The sequence below is a fragment of the Podarcis pityusensis genome (assembly GCF_964106645.2).
Source record: "Podarcis pityusensis genome assembly, chromosome: 7".
Classification (NCBI taxonomy): Eukaryota; Metazoa; Chordata; class Lepidosauria; order Squamata; family Lacertidae; genus Podarcis; species Podarcis pityusensis.
The window spans coordinates 82,084,117-82,101,740 of NC_138031.1; the positions used below are offsets into that span (position 1 = coordinate 82,084,117).

Here is a 17,624-nt window from a genome sequence, read left to right on the forward strand (position 1 = left end):
GCAAAATTAGCTGTGGGAATTAAAGGAATCCAAATAGAGGAGGGTTTTCCTTTTCCTGCAGCATTTTTTTCCTTGCAGGTAAATTAATACATTATTAACTGCTGTATTAAATACATTAAATAAATAAATGCAGTTAAATAATCTGTTATAGTATTGTCCATTAAAGATGGTACCAATGATCTGCAGAATTCAAAATGGATGAAATATCTCTTTCTTAAGAAGCAAGGATATAAGACACCCAGAATGTAGGACATGCTCCAAGTTACTTGATCTTTCTCTGTAGTACAGGCTGATTTGAAGCCTTCCTGTTAGCCTCAAAAAGTCTTCTGGTAAAGTGAAATTCTGAGTGATGCCACTTGTCTACTGCATACAGTCCATCCATCCATGTCTACTACAAAGTCCAGCTTTCCCATCATCCTTGACCATTGGTCATGATGGCTGGGGTTGATGGGAGTCAGAAGTCACCAGGTTTGGGGAAGCAGCAAAATAAAGACTGGCCAAATAGAAAACAGCGAGTTTAAATCACACTGTTCTGGAAGAGCCAGGACACACAGTGTCGGATCCTCTTGGCTGATTGGCTGTTGTCATTTGGGTTTCGCCTGCCACGTAGCAAATCATCACAACTTGTAAGGTTGTGGATAGGCACTGGCTCATGTGATAGGAATGGGAGAATGGTCTCGCCATCCCTATGTGAAGGGTATTCCGTTAAAGAAATCCAGGGACTCAACTTGGTTTGGTCAACCCCCGAAAGGGAGTTCTGCCCATGCCTGAGTCCAGGGAAGCATCTGGGGAGTGAACAGAGTCTGTTCCTGGGCTTTTCACCTGCCTCAGGTGTTCACCCTTGGCTGACCTATGATAGAGCTCTGGGTCAGTGCTACCTGCAAGGGTGCAGGGAGCTAGTCGAACCAGAGCCTATGCAACCACTCAGTTTTCTGTAATCAATAAAGTTGTGGCCTAAATTCTGCCAAAAACCAAACTAAAATTTGAGTCAAGTGTGAATTTATTTAGGGGGGAGGTCTCTGGGTCTGAACACGCAAACCTGCAGGTGCCTCCACAGTCTTTAAATTTCCCCATATTGTTCCCCCCATCTTAAAGGTACCCATGGCAGTTAGATGCAATTAGAGGTTCTTTATAACCAATCAGCCAGCCCCCCTGCCACGCCCCACCATTATTCAGTTGCAATTTAAGAAAAGTAAAACTGCTGTATTCTTCCATTGCACTAAGATCTTCTCTCCATCAGTAACATGACCTTTGCCAGTAGGGGAGGAAATTGCTGAGTCCTATCCAACAAGCAATTGATGAGAAAGTAGAATCTTCCGTTCTGCCAATTACAGATAGTAATTGCTATGTAATGAAGTTAATGTTTTGTAGAATTTATAACCTGATATTAATGGAGGCTCTGTTCTATCCTCTGTCTTTCTACTTCATTTTCACCCAGCTTCTTCACAACAAAAGAAACAGGACAATATGGGAAGGCTCATTAATTCTATTCCGTTTTGATTTCCCATCCCCTTCTTCCCTCCCCACACACCCCGCACCCCAGTTCTCCAGGAGGTTAAACAAGAGCGATGTCATCAGGTCTTTCCATAAAGTCTGGTTCACGTGAGGGTGAAAGTTGCCTCTACAGAGAAGCTACCACTGTATAAATACGCTCCTTTCACTTTCAATTCAGGCCGTTTTAATAGCAGGGCCATTTTATGGCTTTCTCGATCACCAATTACACCACCAAGAACAATGGTCCCAGAGCTTAAATAAGCGGGCCTCAAATTTGCCAATGTGTTTCGTAGCAACACTTTCTTTGAAAGTAAGAATAGCCTCATTACAAGGATGAAGATGGATCAGGGCTTTGAGAAAGCTCTTAACCCCAGGACAATATGCTAACCTAACTGCAACCGTCCCCCCACCCGGCATCCCGCCCTCCCACCAATTCCTACTGTATTATTCTGACCCCAGGCTGCCCCCTTAACACTGTGTCTGACCTTTGCATTCTAAAAGGAACCACATAGGCCTCTGCTATCTTTAATGTCACTGCAGAATTTGGGAGGGTGTCTTTGACTTCGCTGACAATGGGAGCTAGGAAAAATAAATCATAAGGCCTCAGTGCCACGAACTGAGGAATTCCAGAGTAACTAAAAAGCATTTCCATGTTAATCTGTTTCTCTCTTAATGGACGGAAGCGTTTAAATCAGGAAGTGCCACCTCCTATATCTTCTTGCTTAGGAAGTACAAGCTGGACGAGGATACGACACAAAGCCGATTAGATACCAATCCCTATCAATGACTGAGAGAGCAGGTCCTGTTTTAATAGCTGAACAACACACAAATATGTCATTAAATTGCTGTAGTCAATAAAGTTGCTTTGTCGTTGCTTCTTAAAACCATGCCACGCGCCCCTGTGGTTCCAGATTTCTTTCTTTATCTGTAGTAGTCCAGTTAACACTTCAGTAATAATACAACGTCTTATTATGACTGGGACTTTCCAGTTGAGTTTGTGGGGCTTCTCCATCGCAGTTGTGACAAAAGGCTCATTTATGCATGCATGTTCATCACTTGATGAATTGCCTTGTGCAATTACTCCCTGTGCAATTTAGCACCCAGTTTTCCATTGGTCTAAACAATTTGGAAGAGCCTACATTAGCAGAGGATCCCTCCCACTTCAGACTTCATGGAAACTTGTCCCTTCTTCCCCTGCTCCTTTGTAGAATTTACATGCAAGCAGCACACCCAAATGGGGCTTATCTTAGTTTATCTGGGATGGTTCATTACGCTGCCATTCTGACCATGCCTACTCTAAAGTAGGTCTTATTCATTGAGGCTCACTGCCCCACCCTAGTAAATGGGGTTAGGATTGTAACCTAAACTGCAGAGATGGCTAAATTGACACACAAACTGTGGGACAAGGACAACTGTGATTTCAAGGAAGAATGGGAGCTTTTTACAAATTATCCAAAAAGACAACAAAATGAACTGGACTCCTTGGCAGGTTTTGAATAAACATACACAAATTTATTGGTTGATAACATGATAGATAGATAAGGTAAGGATATGTATAACTTTATAACATGCAGAGAACAATATGTGTATAGAAATCAGAGAGAAGAGCTGAGGGAAGTCCCTGGTGGGAGGGGGGTGGGAGGGAGGGATGGAAGGGGGGTGGGAAAAGGGGGGGAAATAATGTATGTGATTATACGGTTGGATAATTTGTGATGTTAAAATTATTTAATAAAAATATTTTTTAAAAAAGGATTGTAACCTAAATTGTCCTTGACTTTTGCTGGGAAGTGATGAATCTATCATGGGTCAACCAAACCTTACCTGAATCTGTGAAGTGACTGCAATATAAATAATTGGGGTTTTTCTTTTGAGGGCGGGGAAGCAGCATGGAAGTTCTGCCCAGCTCTTTCATACAGTTGAGGTGCTACTTGATGGTTCAGTTATCAAATAATATAGTAACTGCAAAGGTGGCTGAGTTTTTATCAATAGGATCTCTTAAGAGTGGTGAATAGCACTATTTAGTGGGAAGAAACTCCAATGAAAATCCTCGTTATTATATATTTTTACATGGCTGTTTATTTGTATATATTTTAAAATTTAATATATGAATGTTTTATGATGGCCTATATTTGTTGTATTTTTTTGAAATAAATTTTATTTTATTTTGTAAACAAAAGGTTATAACAAAGCCAGATACATAACCATAAATAAAAATTTCTCTGTATCTCGAGACTTCCCACCCTCTCCTCCATGGGTCCTATTGTCAACATCTTCAACTGCATATTATTTCACATAAAATCCTTCCAGTAGCACCTTAGAGACCAACTAAGTTTGTTCTTGGTATGAGCTTTCGTGTGCATGCACACTTCTTCAGATACATGTGCATGCACACGGAAGCTCATACCAAGAACAAACTTAGTTGGTCTCTAAGGTACTACTGGAAGGAATTGTTTTGTTTGTTTCAACAACAGTAGACCAACACGGCTACCTACCTGCATATTATTCCGCAATCCGTATATGTATTTCTTCATATTGTCCACAGTATTTGTTACATTACAAGTGTTGTTAAAATCCTGCTAATGTTTTCATCTGCTTATAGTGGTCTCCTAAACAAATTATAATTTTTTTCCATTATTTCTCAGAGTTTTTGTCTTCTTGGTTCCTGAGCTTTCTGGTCAGTTTTGCCATTTTGGCATATTCCAACAGCTTGATCTGCCCTTCCTCTCTGGTAGGGACTTTCTCTTCTTTCCATCTTTGGGCTAGTAACATCTGTGCGGCTGTTGTTGTGTACATAAAAAGTCTTTTCTTCTCTTTTGGGATGTTGGTACCTAAAATTCCTAATAAGAAAGCTTCTGGGTTGTTGTTGTTGTTGTTTTTTTACAAAAGTTCTTTTAAACATTTTTTTTCAATTCATTATATATCATTTCCCAGAATGTTTTAGTTACCTTACACAACCACCACATATGATTAAAGGTACCTTCTTTCTCTTTACATTTCCAGCAGGTATGATGACCTATATTTGTAATGCCTAATAAAGGTTTGGTGAAGTAAGCAAGTAAGCAGATCAAATAATATAATATCCACCAATATTTCAAAAATAAAAATATGGATATTTGCTCTGCATGCGTAGCTGATTGGAGCTATGGGCAGATGTTTGGCAGAAAAAATCAGGAATCAGGAAGTGAACTAGGAATGGACACATCTGTCAAGTTCTGTTGGCCCCTTGCAAATTGTTCTTTTAGATGTCCCCGTAAACATTGGCATGCATTTTTGTGCCCATGTGAACTTTTTTTGTTCACGAATATGCAAGCAAATATAAAATTAGATATAGATGTGTTTTTGCGCTGAGAATTGCATCACAACATTTGGAAAGATAGCTGTGATTTGGCTTGCTTATAGGCAGATTTTCATTAAAATGCAAACTGAATGAACTTCTTCCCCCACACTGATAGCACCCACAAAAGTTAGGCTTCCACCAGCCTTGAGCTGTTTAACTCGCTTCATGCCACCAAGGCTGAGGAAATGCGCTGCATGGCAACAGAAGAAGGAGTAGGTCCTCAGCAAGGAGGGCTGAATCAGCAGGGAATAGGGATGGAGGAGAAATTCCATTCAGTATACAGTTAAAGCTAAATCTAGCAAATTCAAACTGCCCGAAACAATATGCAAACTGAAACACAGCTATGTGTCGCTATTTGCACTTATCTGAGTTTTGCAGTGCAGTTGTCTGTCCAAACCACGTGTACAAAATCACAATTATTGGGGAGAAGTGCATAAAAAAAAAAATGAAGATCATAGAATTGTAGAGTTGGAAGATACTGATGAAAATAACATAAAAATGAATTATATCTCTGAAAATTGCAAAAATAAAAATGATACATTAGTCAAATTTGTTTATTGATGGGGGAAATTCACATTGAAATGCTGATATACACGATGCGGCAATTGTATCATCTTTGTAAAAATATAAAAAGCAGTGTTCTGGTTGTGAGCGAGTTGTGGCACGCAGCCAGTAATTTATTGTTCATGTATGTACATATTAATAACTATCAAATGCTGGCTGGCAAACTTAAAATGAATGGCTCTGCCATCCAGCACAATGAATCACACCCAGGATTTAACTCATAATTATTTCTGCAAACAAGGTAGCTTAATCTTAATAAAGAGATGATCAAAAGCAGATAAAACAATGCCCAATGGAGAATTTAGTTCAGTCTTTCCCAACCTGGTGCCCATCAGTCCTAGCCAGTACATCCCTACTGCCTGGGACTGGTTGGAGTTGTAGACAAACAACATCTCACTGACACCTGGCTGCCTTGGATTTTCAGGCTTCCTGCAAACCATCCTTGTAAACAGTTAATTCCAGCCATTAAGGTGACTTTGGACAGTCTTCTCATCCTTCCTTCACAGAGAGCTTGATCCACAAACTCCTTCCCCCATTTATCAGTCGTTATCTATAGACCTGCTGTTCCAGGAGGAATTTTGGACATAAATCTAATGTGCACATCTAAATTCACATTCAAATTCAGGTCAGACTGTGGATGATTCTAACTATCTACCTTGAATTGCTTACAATGGGATGCATTAAAAAGTGCATCTCTACCCAGATTTGGGGACACCTATTCATGCTGACAAAGGTCCGTATAGTTAAAGCTATGGTTTTCCCAGTAGTGATGTATGGAAGTGAGAGCTGGACCATAAAGAAGGCTGATCGCCAAGAATTGATGCTTTTGAATTATGGTGCTGGAGGAGACTCTTGAGAGTCCCATGGACTGCAAGAAGATCAAACCGATCCATTCTGAAGGAAATCAGCCCTGAGTGCTCACTGGAAGGACAGATCCTGAAGCTGAGGCTCCAGTACTTTGGCCACCTCATGAGAAGAGAAGACTCCCTGGAAAAGACCCTGATGTTGGGAAAGATGGAGGGAACAAGGAGAAGGGGACGACAGAGGACGAGATGGTTGGATAGTGTTCTCGGAGCTACCAACATGAGTTTGACCAAACTGCGGGAGGCAGTGGAAGACAGGAGTGCCTGGTGTGCTCTGGTCCATGGGGTCACGAAGAGTCGGACACGACTAAACGACTAAACAACAACAACAACATTCATGCATTACTGCTTTTTAAATTTGCAGCTAGAATGGATTAGGTTAGTACATGCAGGTTGCAATTTATCTGGAAGTAAATCCCATTGAACTCATAAACATATTTCTAGGGTGACATGCATAGGATTGCATTGTTTGTATAGGACATTATAGCCTATGGTTCACCTCCCCCCCCCCCATTACAATTTTCTTTACTCTTATCCAGGACTTTTTTGCCAAAATTTTGGAAGACATCCCTTTCTGTTTGGGCTATAATTGTAAGACTATGATGATCTTTTTGTTGTATATGGATGTAAGTTTGCCCTTACATCCATATTTAAAGAAAAACATTCACTCACATGCCAATGTATTTACTTGTGTACAGTATGTCACTTGTATCTTGAGCTCATTTCATCATAAATCTTTTCATTTCTCCAAATTCACAGTCATAGAGGGGTTTATAGATCTTTGACACCCAGACTGGCAGCTTGATCTGAAAAAAAATGTCTATGTTAACAAGAACTAGTTGGAGCTGAATGCACAACCACCACTCTTGAAGGATTCTAACCTAGGACTGGCTAAGAAATGTGTCATCAGCAGATTGCTGAAACAATAAACCCCTTTATATACAGTTCACCTTAGGAGAGATTTAGCAATGTTGTGATTTACGAAGGGCAGGCATCAACAATTCAGTAAGTGAAAGTATTTATACCTAATAGCTACTTTTCAGTGTAGTTTATAGTGGAAAGTAATGTTGCGTTTCGCTGTGCCTGGGAGATGACTTTACTGAAGATTAGTTATACTTGCTGATGACTTCAAACTTCAGCAAGCTGAACTGTATCTCTACGCTTATCTGTACTTAACCTTATGTGCCCTTTTGCTGCTATCTGGGGTGTGCTTTTGGCAGAAAAACAGGACGCTGTCTAACCACACAATCATTTCCCATTAAAAATGAAACACGAAACTCGGCTGAGGCACACACTTCACAGGGGCACATGAAGTAAACGTCCTTTATCTGCTATGTCCAAAAAGCAAGGCCATCCATTGATATGGGGAGATGGGTCACCACTGGCAATGCGAAGAAACGAAATAAAGAACATGGAATTTCAGCTTTAACCATCTAGTTTTCCATGGCATCTGACTATTGAGAATAGAGCTGCCGTCTGCATTTTGCCCAAAGCAGAACCTGGCACAGGTTTTGCGGGTTCCTTTCAACACATTCCTAGATTTTGACAGACTCCTTTCTGTATGACATCAGTAGTTATCCCCCCCTCCCAAAGAATTAATGAAATGGAGCTAACACAGGTTGTCTGAGTTAGTAGTAATAGCAGGGAACCAGGAACTGAAACCTCATTAAAGCGATACTTTGTGCAGTGGGGATTTAGAACTTTTGCTGTTTTGGTGCTAAAATAGCCCATTCTCCCAGGCAGATTCATATTAGGCCCAGGTGTATCTGTCCATCTTGGTTTCTCTCAGTTTCTCTTTTTTCCAATCTTAAGTCCAGTTCTTCACACTTCCACATCACTTTGCTTTTTTAAAAATGCGTTCATGAAAATGAACCAGCATTTTAGTGTGAATTTCTCCAAATAAGCCATTTTGCATGCAACTTTTTGTATGCAACATTTTTGCAAAGCAACCTTCTCTAATTTAAGGCATTTTGGTGTGTTGTTTCTAACAATATATGCATTTTAAGAAAGACTTTATCCTAGTATATGCATGTCTGAACAGATTGTGTGGCTAGAGAACTGCATTCCAAAATTCAGGGAAGTGTGGATTTTGAAGGTTAGCTGCATTTTGGGTTGGCTAATTGGATTTAGAAAAGTTCTGACTGGGTAGGTTCACCGTTAAATGCAAAGTGAATACAACTTGAAATAATATGTGAGTAGTTCTAGGTTCGCCCTTACCGTGACATGCACTACAACCAGACGTCCCCCACTATCTGTATACAGTGGTACCTCAGGTTAAGTACTTAATTCGTTCCAGAGGTCCGTTCTTAACCTGAAACTGTTCTTAACCTGAAGCACCACTTTAGCTAATGGGGCTTCCCTCTGCTGCCGCGCCGCCGGAGCACAATTTCTGTTCTTATCCCGAAGCAAAGTTCTTAACCTGAGGTACTATTTCTGGGTTAGCAGAGTCTGTAACCTGAAGCGTATGTAACCTGAAGTGTATGTAACCCAAGGGACCACTGTATCAGGTTGTCATGGGGTGAGAAGGGATGCTATGAATGTACATTGGTACACATGTAGCACTCCTCCATGTAATAGGAGGCAAACCCGGCCCAGTGGAGATTAATATTAGAATAACAAAAGACAGGGTGCAAGGGATGCATATTTGTTGTTAATTATTGGACTAAGGACTTAAATGGGACATGGGTGGCACTGTGGTCTAAACCACTGAGCCTCTTGTGCTTGCTGTTCAGAAGGTCGGCAGTTCAAATCCCCACAACGGGGTGAGCTCCCGTTGCTCTGTCCCAGCTCCTGCCAACCTAGCAGTTTGAAAGCACGCCAGTGGAAGTAGATAAATAGGTACAACTGTGGCAGGAAGGTAAACAGCATTTCCGTGAGCTGCTCTGGTTTCGCCAGAAGTGGCTTAGTCATGCTGGCCACATGACCCGTAAAGCTGTCTGCGGACAAATGCCGACTCCTTCGGCCTGTAAAGCGAGATGAGTGCCGCAACCCCAGAGTCGTGTGTGACTGGACTTAACTGTCAGGGGTCCTTTACCTTTACAGTTTGAAGGATTTAAATAAGACTAGACTGCATTGCTAGTTTGTTTTAAGAGCACTGTGTCACTTTGTATTTTGCAACATTTATTTTGTAACTGGTTTAAGACTGTTTACAGTAAAGCTTTCCTTGTGGGGGAGATCACATTCATTTCTACTCTGCACAAGGTCCAGACTAGGGATTCCATTGCAACAACTCTAACACCGTCATGATGGCGTATTACTTCTAACAAACAGCAGGTCCATTCATTTGAGCAAAACTTCAGATATTCCTTTTGAATATCTTTGTGGTACTCTCAATAATCACTGCTCCTTAGAGGAGGAAGAACTCACTGTACTCTAGCTTAAGTATCTCTCCCCCAGTTGCTGTCTCCTCAAAGGTCAAAAGTCAGAAGATGACCTTCTTCAGCTGTTCAAGAAGCACAATGTGGAATGCCCCATCAGATACCTCCGTGGCACAGTGTTTTGGTACAGTTATGCCCACGATGGATGACAGATTCATGACTCATTAGTAATCAGAATCCAAGTCCCATTAAACTGGATCTGAAATGAACTTGCTCCAAACATTTATTCTCTGTGTACTTTGATGTTAAATATTCTTTAGGTAACCAGTCTTGTTGGCTTTCATGAGTGGCTCAATAAAAATGTTTGTAATTCAGCATGGTTTATTTTTATTTTATTGTTGCATTTTAGTAGTAGGGTTGCTTTACCGTGAACAACAAGAACAGCAGTGATAATATTAACTTTGTATTATGCTTTCCTAGGCAAATTGCACAGAAATATATCAGGTGAGAATTTTTTACAAGCTACTTCTCCAGCCTATGTAGAACCAGGGTTTAAAAGTTACAGATAAGTTAAGGTAACAAATATTTGAAGCACTGGAATTCTTAGGTCCTCATCTCACAAGTTTCCAAGGTGGTGTAGTTTATAGATGTGCATGGTACAGGGCCGGATTTAGGTTTGATGAGGCCCTAAGCTCCTGAAGGTAATGGGGCCCTTTAGATGTCCAGGTGTCCTTGGTCAACAACAAATTGTCCCTGTTTTTTATGTTGACTACATGCTATATGGTAATTTATGGACCTAATAGGTCCATACACAACACAAAACACTGTTGCTGTATGTAGGTTTTATTTTATTTGTTTCTTATCTTATATTTTGGAAATGTACATCCAGTTTCTTTCCCTTTAACATTTTTGGGGGCCCCCAAGAGAGTGGGGCCCTAAGCTATAGCTTGTTTAGCTTATACGTAAATCCAGCACTGGCGTGGTAGGAAAGGTCACTACAATTTAAATATGACAGACATATTTGGAAAAAAGAAACACATTGTGGGGTGCTGTTTTAATATGCAGTGCACAGAAACCTGGAGGGCCAAACATAGTGAACAGGTATTATTGGGCTGGTATAGAAAGGACCTTGTTGTTGTTGTTGTTTAGTCGTTTAGTCATGTCCGACTCTTTGTGACCCCATGGACCAGAGCACGCCAGGCACTCCTGTCTTCCACTGCCTCCTGCAGTTTGGTCAAACTCATGCTGGTAGCTTCGAGAACACTGTCCAACCATCTCGTCCTCTGTCGTCCCCTTCTCCTTGTGCCCTCCATCTTTCCCAACATCAGGGTCTTTTCCAGGGATTCTTCTCTTCTCATGAGGTGGCCAAAGTATTGGAGCCTTGGCTTCAGGATCTGTCTTTCCAGTGAGCACTCAGGGCTGATTTCCTTAAGAATGGATAGGTTTGATCCTCTTGCAGTCCATGGGACTCTCAAGAGTCTCCTCCAGCACCATAATTCAAAAGCATCAATTCTTCGGCGATCAGCCTTCTTTATGGTCCAGCTCTCACTTCCATACATCACTCCTGGGAAAACCATAGCTTTTACTATACGGACCTATGTTGGCAAGGTGATGTCTCTACTTTTTAAGATGCTGTCTAGGTTCTTCATTGCTTTTCTCCCAAGAAGCAGGCGTCTTTTAATTTCGTGGCTGCTGTCACCATCTGCAGTGATCATGGAGCCCAAGAAAGTAAAATCTCTCACTGCCTCCATTTCTTCCCCTACGTCACATCAAACTATAGCAGTGGTTGTGGGAATATGGATTTAAACTGAGGGAATAAGGCGTAGCTCAGACATCAGGGCTTTTTTAATCCATTGGTGACCACCAACAAACATTTATAACCCCAAAAGCTAGTTTTCTGTTATTCACCCACAACATCTCATTAGACAGGTATAGTACCTCTGAACATGGGTGCTTCATTTAGCTGTCAGGACCAATAGATCTGTCTTCCAAATTCCAACCAATTCACAACTCTGCTCTCTTTGATTTTCTGTTAACAGAGGGTGTTAATAAAAGTGGGGTGGGGGTTTACCCCAGATATTGAATAAACTATTTTATATATATATATATATATATATATATATATATATATATAATTTAAAGGAATAATGTTAATCAGAATGTGACAATTTACATTCCATTTCCTTTGCCCTTTTTAAAAAAGAAACATCTGGCAAGTTAAAGTGGATACCAAGGAGACACAGTCTCCAGCACATGGTGTGCGCCGGGTAATAATATACTGTAGCAAGCAGTCATATGATGGAAAACACCTGCAGTACACAAACACAAATTAGCAGAAGCTGACCTAAACAATAATGATCTTATTACCTATCAGAGAGCCCTAATTTAAGGGTACTCCAATTAGAGTTAACCTGAAAGGTTAGCGGCTTTCAACTCTATTGCCTTTGTGATCATGCTGTCAGAGCTATTGTGGCATCATGGAAATTAAATGCACCATAAAGACACAGCTAATTATCGCTGAACTTGTCACTTCCCGTGTAGGAAAGTGTAATGCTTTCAAGACAATATTTGTGACCTGTTGTCTGACAACACTGTCTCTTGTTGACCTGTGGCTCGAATTCTGCCTTTTCCAGCTTTGCATCTGACTAGGTGGTTGCCACCTTAGTCTAACTAAGAGAGAATACAGTGTGTGTTATTTAAAGATTAACAGAGGAGATCAAGAATTCATTAAGGTACAACTGGGGGTTTTTTATTAAAAAAAACCCAAGTGACTGATAGTTTTGGATGCATCTGATCTGAATCTTTTTTTTCTTTTTCTTTTTTTGCAGATGTAGTACCTGAAGTAAAAAGCACAGAAGAAAAAAACTGGGGAAAGAATGTCAAATATAACATGTGTGTGTGCGCACACACTTCTAGCTACAATTCCTGCTGTGTTACTATTGGGGTGGCGGGGGGGGGGAGAGCTAACATTTGCTATAATATATGCACAAGTATATCGTGAGTGCTCTGAGTGCTTACTGGAAGGACAGATCGTGAAGCTGAGACTCCAATATTTTGGCCACCTCATGAGAAGAGAAGACTCCCTGGAAAAGACCCTGATGTTGGGAAAGATGGAGGGCACAGGGAGAAGGGGAAGACAGAGGACGAGATGGTTGGACAGTGTTCTCGAAGCTACCAGCATGAGTTTGACCAAACTGCAGGAGGCAGTGGAAGACAGGAGTGCCTGGCATGCTCTGGTCCATGGGGTCATGAAGAGCCGGACACGACAAAAGGACTAAACAACAACACATCATGCATGCCCATTAAAGGTGCCATTCCGAAAAAAATCTCCTTCTCCCAAATTTGAGCAGAATACTTCTCCTTACAGTTCCAAGAAGCATCTCCTGCAGCAAATTTATTAAGGCAGAAGAGAGAAGTGTTACACAGTTGTAAACCAAATACTGACATGAAGTTTAAGCACATCGCTTTAATACGCTGATCCTCCCGGAACACAAGCCCATCTGCTCCCTTGACTTCCAAATGTGAAAACGTATCGTTCCGTGGAATGACGGCAAATGATTAAGGTTATGGCAGTAGGACTGGGCAATTTGGGATTCATTCAAGAGCTGCTTAACCAGTTGGTTTTAAGTCCGTCAGATATGCCGATGATCTTATTAGCTTGTTTTGGGATGACAGCTCTAGAATAACCCGCAGGGTGTTATGCGAGTTAATTCTAGATAATTTAAGGCCTGGTATATAAAAGAGAGCCTTCCAAAGCACTTAACAGAACACACGGAACGTTACACGGCACCTTATCTGTAAGGGAGATTTTGATATTTAGGAAATTCAGAGTGAGCCATCTCCTTTTCATACTTAATAAATATCTCCCCCGTTGGCTGCAGTGGATGATAAAGGTTGTAATACCTCTAAATGGTTAATCCCAGGATCAGAGCTCTCAAGTGCTTTATGCCATGAGGTTCAGCGCAAGCAAAGCTGCGGCGAGCATCAGTGCGCATTTCATATATAACATAACACACAAATTCTCCTTTTTTCATTTGGCTTTCTGCTATATCTTAAATGTTTTATTTTTCAGGGGAGAGATAAGGCCTGGTTCTTCACATAAAACTACAGCACAGCCATTACTTAGTCTCTCTCTCTCCCTCTCCTCTCCCCCCCCCCCCACCTCTGCTACAGGAAAAAGGTCCTCTCTGAGTCTCTGTGCACAGATGTCTCCGATTAAATTGTATCTCACAGTCCTAACAGTGTTGAGTACTAGATGAACTGCCAGAAAGGCCGTAGGCAAGATCTAAATTGCTTTGGTTTCAGTACACAGTGAATTTGGCTCAGACAAGCTGAATCAGTACATTAAATGCGAATCCCTCGCAGATTTGAAAGCAGCCTTTAGCACAATTATTGACTGTGAGTGATGATTATGTCTAATTGAAGGAGACTTCTGCTACCTGTAGCTCAGTTGGAGTCCACGGGAGCCACGATGAGGCTCTGCATCTTAATTCAATGTTCCAGCTTGGAGAGAAGCAATTGAGCCTAAATCCAGAAATGTATACACATGGTCGATAAACTTTAATAAACTTTAAAGCTTCAGTAACTAGGCTGACTGTATACAATTCCGGGGTGGTTTTCCCCCCTCCCCTTTCCTTTTGTTTTAATCCAGGGAAGGAAAAGGACTAATGAGGGGCGTTCGGCTGCAGTAATGTATTAGTTCGTCTCATGCAGAGTCCCTATCAAGCCACGGGAAAATATATTGTTTCATGCTTGTCTTTGGTACAACTCATAAATCTGCCATTCTGTACACCATATTAATGCCCGACAGGTGGGAGATTACCAGTGCCGTGGAGGTGGGGAGCAGCTTTCAGCAAATTTGCAGGAAATCTTTGTGCGGGAAATAAATTTACTGGACAGTGTTGGATGTATGGAAGTTTTGCTACCTTCCACCCCCAACTAAGGAAATGAACATTAATAGGTTCTGACAACACAGTTGAATTCAATGACACTGGGGTGTGTTTTTTTAAAGGGGGGGGGAGCCTTGTCTAAAATGCCTTAATATCTTCCCCTAAAGGAATTTATTTTACTTGGTCAACAAAAGTGTGGGGTTCTTCCCTCCCCCAAAACTGTTGGGGGCAGTCAATGATGCAGAGTGGTGGCAGGCGAATGTACAATGTGAGAGGGGTGCCAACTTGAATAAAATATTGGGGTGGGGACAAGTAAACTCTGCCCTGCATAACTGACCACATGACAGAGTGCATGAACACTATTTGAACTGAATTCAAAGCAGGGCCGTCTTACCCATAAGCATTAGGGGTGCAGGGCACCCGGGCGCCGGGCTCTCAGGGGTGCCAGGCCAAGAGTCCAGGGCCCGAGAGTTGAGTCTGAGGAAGAGCCCACCCGTTGGTCAGAGCGCCGCGACGGGCACTTCTGCTGTGGGCAGATCTGCGCAGCGAGTTCGGGGGCGACCGAGCCAGTGAGATGCTGAGGCGGCCAGCTGGCTCCACCCTCCTGCATGCCTGGGACTGGGCAACCTGGGGGGGGGGGCGCTCGCTGGGTGGATCTTTGTACCCCAGCACCACATATGCTTAAGACAGCCCTGATTCAAACATTTTATGGGGGGGGGAGTGTTGAAGACCCTTCGGCCCTGAGGAGGTGGCTTCTATGTAATGTCATGAGATTAGGGCATGAGGTAAATTTTACCACACGTTGAAGAAGAAGAAGGGAAGGATATAACCAATTGATGCCAATTTCCCAAGTGTTTCTGGCAAAATGTAGCTCTGCCCTTAAGTTGTGTCCATTTATTTTTTCTTTCTAAGTAAGAATCCACAGCTTCTTCCAATCCACCCTCTTTGTATTAACACACTGGATCTTTTCTAGCCACACGATAACACATCAGTTACTCCTGGTCATTGTTCTGGCAGCTGAATCTTTCCTGAGTTCTTCCTCCACCTGAGTAGACCCTTTCTCCTGAAGAGTCTCCTGGTGATAAAGTTTTCCCCACAGCCAAACAAGCAACGGGGTCTTTCTGAGTCTATTGCCACCTTCCCTCTTGATTTTTGGGTGGTGGGGTGGAAAATTGGAGGTCAAGGCTGGGTTTGAGATGCGATGAAAGAAGTTGTCCGAGGGGTAAGGGTAAGACGACTATGAAATTAGGTACTTAGGGCTGCCTTAGGACTCTAGTGGGCTTTCTATGGGGTCTTATACCTCTTCCACAGTCAGACGCAGAGCTAGCTGCTCTGGTACCCGGAGCGGCACACATGCTGTGCACCCGGGGACCAGCCATCCGTGGGGGCAGGGCTAGCATCCCAGGGGGCACCGGCCACAGCGAGCATCCCAGGGGGAGGGGTGGCAATGTCACCCCCCTCAGGGATCATACCCGGGGCGGTCCGCACCCACCACACACCCCTTCCTCTGCCAGTGGATTGAGTGGGATTTTGACAGATATAGGAAAATAAACTGAGGCGTAGCCTTGATATGACAGAGGTACTGCTAGAACAGAAATCTATTCTGGGTCTAGGAGTGTTGCCTAGTTTGGACAGAGTTGTACTCCCTTTGGAAGATCAGGTTTATAGTATGTGGGTCCTTCTTAACTTTGCATTGCTTCTGGAAGTTACTGTTTACGTTTCCGAGCACAATTCAAAGTGTTGGTGCTGACCTTTAAAGCCTTAAACGGCCTCGTTTTATTTTGGCAAATAAGTTTTTTCATCTTTATTGTAAGCCATCTTGAGTACTCTTGCATCTGAAAGGCAAGCTGTAAGCCTTCGAAACAAATAATATGTGATGCCCGATAGGCAAAGTTAACATGGATTTTCATATGCAATTTAATTTAAAGCTTAATTTTTTAAAAACTGCTGATCTTATTTATATCTTAGGTTACCTTGCTTTAAACTTTTTCCAGTAATTTAAATGTATATTTTATTTTATGTATGCTGCTTGGAGGTCTTTACGATCAAGTAGGATACAAATTCTGTTAAATAATTTTGAAAACAATTCAGATTGGAAGCAGCCCAAACAGGATGAACATCTAAAGTCAGATCAGTTGAACCCCAACCAGCAACAACTTTCTCTGGACCGAATTAAGTTCCATCTTGTTTACCTACATATATAATCACCAGCCGCACATCTCAGTTAGCTATAAGGTTGGAGAAGCGCTCTATGTGGGGCTACCTTTGAAGGTGATCTGGAAACTACAATTAATCCAGAATGCAGCAGCTAGACTGGTGACTGGGAGCGGCCGCCGAGACCATATAACACCGGTCTTGAAAGACCTACACTGGCTCCCAGTACGTTTCCAAGCACAATTCAAAGTGTTGGTGCTGACCTTTAAAGCCCTAAATGGCCTCAGTCCAGTATACCTGAAGGAGCGTCTCCAGCCCCATCGTTCTGCCTGGACACTGAGATCCAGCACCGAGGGCCTTCTGGCGGTTCCCTCGCTGTGAGAAGCCAAGTTACAGGGAACCAGGCAGAGGACCTTCTCAGTAGTGGCGGCCGCCCTGTGGAACGCCCTCTCACCAGATGTCAAACAGAAAAATAACTATCAAACTTTTAGAAGACATCTAAAGGCAGCCCTGTTTAGGGAAGCTTTTAATGTTTAATAGGTTATTGTATTTTAGTGTTTTGTTGGAAGCCGCCCAGAGTGGCTGGGGGGACCCAGACAGATGGGTGGGGTATAAATAAATTATTATTATTATTATTATTATTAGCTTGGCACTCATCGGCCATGGCTTGCAAGGTTTATTTTAAATTGTAAAATAATTGGGCAGTATGGGGGGTGACTACTCTCACTTTTTTGTAAAAGAATTTAGGCCCACTATCACAACTGTGAAATTCCCTGAAATTTCTCCTGCTCCATTCCAAATTGGGATTTCCATTTCATCCTCTCTCCCCACGAACGATTGAAATTGGCTCAACCAAAAATATTGGCTCATCTATTTCAACCATGTTGCCTCCACTTGCATGCTGAAGTTTGCTACCTCAGAACAAAGCCGTATTTAGCAGCCATAATCCAGTGTAAAGGAATTCCAGCAGCAGTGCCATAGCTGCCCTGTTAGTGATTTTCCCCCA

General features: G+C 42.2%; 1 long non-coding RNA gene across 1 annotated transcript in view; it reads left to right on the forward strand.

Moving 5' to 3' along the window:
* The window catches only part of LOC308482196, a 349,785-nt gene extending 332,606 nt beyond the window's left edge, over positions 1 to 17,179 (forward strand). The window contains exon 3 of the long non-coding RNA XR_013989139.1: positions 17,127 to 17,179. This is a non-coding gene — a long non-coding RNA (uncharacterized lncRNA). The remainder of the gene's footprint in view (positions 1 to 17,126) is intronic.
* Positions 17,180 to 17,624: the final 445 nt, after the last annotated feature.